Source organism: Camellia sinensis, chromosome 2 (assembly GCF_055761805.1).
Source record: "Camellia sinensis isolate YWXY chromosome 2, ASM5576180v1, whole genome shotgun sequence".
NCBI classification, from domain to species: domain Eukaryota; kingdom Viridiplantae; phylum Streptophyta; class Magnoliopsida; order Ericales; family Theaceae; genus Camellia; species Camellia sinensis.
The window spans coordinates 87,053,374-87,059,110 of NC_138962.1; the positions used below are offsets into that span (position 1 = coordinate 87,053,374).

At 33.1% G+C, this 5,737-nt stretch overlaps 1 long non-coding RNA gene across 1 annotated transcript; it reads left to right on the forward strand.

The window, feature by feature from the left end:
* The first annotated feature begins 301 nt into the window (after positions 1-301).
* LOC145819616 (uncharacterized) lies at positions 302-5,438 on the forward strand. Its single transcript, XR_014360375.1, has 3 exons — positions 302-430; positions 693-813; positions 4,349-5,438. It is a non-coding gene; the product is annotated as an uncharacterized LOC145819616 (long non-coding RNA).
* Positions 5,439-5,737: the final 299 nt, after the last annotated feature.

Here is a 5,737-nt window from a genome sequence, read left to right on the forward strand (position 1 = left end):
AAATCATTCACTACAAAAAAATAAATAAATAAAAATTAACAAAAAGAATAAAAATAAAACCACGTCATTCACACTGCCCCTCATCTTTTTTTTTCTTCTTTTCTTTCGTTTCCCCCTCTTTCTATCCAAAATCCCCCCCTCTCGTTTCTGACCAACTCAAATCTCCAATCCCTAATCCCTTAAACAAAAAATCCCCAATTTCAAAAATCTCCAAAATACTGTACCATCTCTCTCTCTCTCTCTCGCATCTGCAAGCAACGGCAGTACTGGCAGCAGCAGCAAGGGGGGACGACGGTGAGCAGCGAGTGACGACAGCTAGCAGCGGCAGCGATGGTGCGGCATCTCAGATAACTTTGTCGATTCAACCCGTCCTTCCGATTGAGCTATTAGGGTTTTGCCCCAAAACGAAAACCCGGCAACGCCGACCGAGGTAAACCTCTCTCTTTCTCTCTCTCTCTCTCTCACACACACAAACACACACACACAAACACACACACACACACACACACACACACATTTCAATCCAACATATATGTATATGCACATAAGTAATTGAGGCTTAGTTATGAACATTTGTGTTAATACAGAGCCTAGAAAGCTTGAGAAAATTGCATAATAGTAGATGAAGATTCAATTTTTTATTTTTTATTTTTCTGTTTGTTGATTGACTTTGTACTCTCTTTTTTCGCCAGAATTTTTATTGCTTTTGGTGATGGAGCACGGGTCGTTCCAGGACCAAACAGCATCGACATTATCTTTGGCTGATGAGGATCATACACTAGCAAATTCAGTCAGATTCACTCTCAATCAAGAGTCAGTCAGTTCTCTTCTAATTCTTTCATGTTATAAATTGCGTATGTTGTTTCCAAAATCATTTTTGCACACCATGCTAGCTCTGATTTTTGTGATTGCCCTAGTTTATATGCTCTGTTTCAAAAACAGTTTTTTGTATTTGAACTGTTGTATTTGATCTTCATGTTCTAATCAGATGCTTTTCAAGCTCAGTTTCATTGTGTGCCTCCTATATGGATAGTTTAAAGGGCCTTTCATAGCTCTTATTTCTTCAGTAACAATTTCATTTTTTTTTTTGTTCCTACTTAGTTTGACAGGATGAAACCATAACCATCTTATTTCTTTGACTGTCCTTTAGATCTTCTGCTCACTTTGAGCTTAACAATATCAATGTAGATCCTGATTATTATTGTACATCTCATAATCTGATCAAACTTGATTACTTTTGTATTGCGGATTCAAAGTTATTGTGATAATTTATTAATGTAAACTTAGAATATCTGAATCTGAAGTTATTACAATAATCTAGTTTTTTTGTTTGTGATTGACTCTGTGTGATTTATTTAGCAACAAAATTATTCTACTGCTGAACATCTCACAATCTTGTCAAGTTCGATTACTTCTATATTGACAGATTCAAAGTTATTACAGTAATTTGTTGATGTAAACGTAGTATAAATGAAGTTATTACGATAATTGTGTATTTTTTTTTTTTTTTTTGTGATTGATTCTATGTGGTTTATTTGGTAACAAAATTATTGTACCCTGTACATCTCACAACCTGATCGAGCTTAATTAAGATTCAAAGTTATTATGGTAATCTTGCTTTTTTGTCTGTGATTGATTTTGTGTGATTTATTTGGCAACAAAATTATCCTACGACTGTACATCTCACAATATGATCGGGCTTGATTACTTTGGTATTGCAAATTCAAAGTTGTTTTGATAATATGTTGTTATGATAATATGTTGATGTAAACTTGGTATATTTGAAATTATTATAGTGATTTAGTTTTCTTGTTTGTGATTAATTCTATGCAATTTATTTGACAACAAAACTATCCTACTATTGTACATCTCACAACCTAATCGAGCTTGATTACTTATGTATCACAAATTCAAAGTTAATATTGTAATCTATTGATGTAAACTTAGTATATCTGAAGTTATTACATTAATCTAGATTTTTTGTTTGTGATTGATTTTGTGTGATTTATTTGGCAACAAAATTATCCTACCATAAAGTTGTGATTACTTGTTTATTTTAGAATTGATTTCAAAGTAAATTTTAAACTTCTTAGTAGTTTTCCTTTTGTTTTTCAATGATAAGCTTGCATTGTTATTAATGTCATGGTAACGATTATTCTTCTAAGAGTAGAAATATCAAGTAAGTCTGCAGTACCACGTGGCAGCAAGTCTGGAATGTCATATGACCGTATGCCTTTCTAGCCCATGTAATAGTATTTTGTGATTTGTCTACTATATCTTTTATTTTTTGGACCCTACTATTGGGTGGACACAAAATCAACAAGTATTCTTGGAAGATAGAATAATTACTCGTGATAGAGAGTGTTTTTGTTTTACCAATTAATATTGGTAGAGGGACCTCTTAGCAAAACTAATTAGTGCATATGTTTCTTATTAACCTTAGAAAACTGTGTTCCTTAGTCATATAGAAAGAAACCATAAACACCATACCATCACATAGGAAGACCCTACCTTGAGAGACAAAGGAGAGGCTATGGAGGGCTCAGTCACACATCAAGATTCACTTTCTAGGAAAGCCCTAAGCTCATGTATTTATGTTTCATGCATGAAATCATGAATAGGGTTAACCTAGGGTTATTGTTTTCTTTCATTGATGAACAATTGGTAATTGTTGACTTACTAGTTTCTCTAGTTCATAAACCTTGTGTTTCATAGATAATGAGAATTACCTGACCTAAAACCAATGGCGGTAAATTAATATTGACACAAACTATTTTTTACGAGGGAAATCTTTAACATTTTTGAGATTCACCCTCTACAATATGGGGAAAAAAAGAAGCCAAAATAAGTGACTTCATCAAGGTATAAGGGCTCCAAAAACAGCCCGTGGACTCTTTAACATTTTTGGTGCGTGTGTTTGTGTCTGAACCCTAGTGGATTATGGGTGAATGCTGTAGAACCCTTCAAACTTCTATTAAGCGAAGAAAGTTTGTTCTTTTCGGCTTTTCCTGTGTTGTGGAAAGCATTTTATGTTTAGTGAGTCAGATGTTTGTTTTCACCTAACTTTTTTGTGTTTTATGGGCAATTGATCCACATTTTGTTGGGTATTTTTGGTACCTGGCTCGTCTTTGATCCAAAATCGGCTATGTTATTGTTTGAATGCAATCTAGTTCACTTACTTGGGAAAAAATATTCTTCTACTGGTGATGTCATATCTGCAAATTGTCTTCACTTTTGGACTGCCTATCAGTCACTTCAATGAACATATAATGTTAGACTAACCTTTGCAATTCATGTAGGCTTTGCAAGCAACATGAAATTAATACTTTTGAGAACATTTGAAGTGGAACTTTGCTTAGATTAAGGGTAAAATTGAATTTGCTTTGAGGATATAGAACAGTTTCTGTGAGGTTTGATTATTTTTTGTTGTTAATTATTATTAATACTCCTATTTGTGGTAATTACTTCTTCTTGCTGCATGTAGTAAAATGTGTTTTTCATTAGTGGATTGGCAGTTTGACACTTCAAAGATTTTGAATTATGAATATTGCGAATATTTCATGAGTTCGAATTTTCATATGCTTTCTCTGTAAATATGTAAGGAATTTGTGGACTGATTTAGTAAGTAATACAAGTAGAAATGAAGGTAAAATTCTCTTTCTTATTCTTCTTTTATTAATTGCATGACATTGTATTCATGTCAATGTTTGAGTCAAATATTGTTTGCATCTTTTGTTGAAGGAGATTTGTAAAAGTTTTCTTAGCCATGTGTTGGTATGAATATGATCACCACTAGTGAGAATATAGTTACAGCATAAGTGGCCTTGGCAAAAGGGACTAAAGGTAAGTGCCATCTATGTTACAAAAGCAACAAATGGAGACCACTGACCACAAAAGGAAGTCCCCATTTCGCCCACCTCTTTTCTCTATGTATCTGTCTCTCTCATAATGTAATAGAGCTGTGGAAAATTCATGATCACTTGTGAACATTTGATGAGAGTATTTCTATATATGTTTGTTTAAAGGGTGAAAAATATTTCAAGTCTTTTTTCCCCCCAAAGGGCCTAATTGGTATCATTTTCATTCTTCAAGTTTTTGGAAACAAAAAATTAGTAGTGTTCGAAAACAATTAGGAAAACAGTTTCCCAAAATTGGAAAAGAACTTGGTGGTTGTTTCCTAAAGAGTGGGTTGATTTCGGAAAGCAGTTGTCGGAAACAATTTGCCAAACAAATTGTGTGTTTTCGAAAAATGAAGACAAAAAATGAAAAATATACCAGTGATGCCCCTATGTGTCTTTATTGTATATATTGTTTGTTTGAAATTTGCATTTTTCCACTTTTCAGAAAGGAGACAGGCAGAAGCTGCTCGTATTAGGGAGAAGTATCCAGATAGAATTCTGGTATAAAAATTGCCTTTGTTCTCTTGGAAGTTTGTCTTTCTATAGGATGTTATGCATATAAATGTTCACTGAATTTTTTTATTTGTTTTTTCATACATAGGTTATTGTGGAGAAAGCTGAAAGGAGTGACATCCCTGACATTGACAAGAAGAAGTTAGTATAGTACTGCAATAATCATCCTCCATATGTTTAATTTGGATATTAGGAAGATTACTCATTATACACTTTTTTTATGCATTACTCTCTCTCCTCTGCTGAATTATTTCTGGATCTACAAGACTGCAAGATATGTGATTGTCTCACCTTGCAAGAAACATTTGAAATCATTTAAAGTAATAGAAGAATAAATATTGGTAAAGGATAAATGCAATGCAAAAAAAAAGCCTCTGGCTTCCACCTATGCAAGCAGGAGATTGGAGTCCACGAGCTGTTTTTGGAGCCCTTATATCACCATTTTTGAAGTAAAGGCTAATTTTTTAATTGGATTCTTAACTCTATCTGCTTTTTGGGTTGTTGATTATACTCCATTTGGTTTCCTAGAAAATCTAGTAAAGAGAAGGAAAATTTTGAATTTATTAGGTTTCGCATTACTTGAATTGGGAATGTAAAACGTTTTACTCAACTTAGCGTAGTACAAGTAGATAGCATTAGTTAATTGAATTCTTAATTTTGTTGTTTGTTTGGATTATGGGAAAATCGAAGCATTAGTTACTATCCTCTCTCTATGTACTTCTTGGGTTTTTTATTATACTCCATTTGGTTGTTGATTATACTCCATTAATTACTCCTTTTATCAGTAGCCCATCTACACCAATACCAACCCAAACCAAGCATAGCAAGACAGACACCACAATAGTTTAGCACTCCACACTACAGCAGTTATAGGAAAAACTAAAAAACTACATTTTTCTGGTTAATTAGCACTCCACACTACAGTTTAGCACCCCACACTTTTCTGCTAGTTGAGAAGTCCATTGCATATTATTTTGAACTGTTGTTTTATTTAATTATTTTTGACTTGTTCTTCTTTGAATTACATTTAAGTCCGTTCAAAAAACTAAACGAAATACCAAAGTGGTAATGCTATAGACATAAGAATGCTGTTGTTTTATTTACAATTTGATAATGATAGTCATTTAATTTGTTAATGTGACCTTAACTTTTCATGGACATTTTTCATTATTTGTCCAATTTTACCTGACATTATTTCTCTTTTTCTTTGGTACAGATGGATGAAGTCGTGCACAAAGCTAAATTGTACAGGACAAATTGGCACTTTTTGTATTTTTGGAAGGATTATATATTTTTGTATAGATGTATATGGAAAATATTATGGT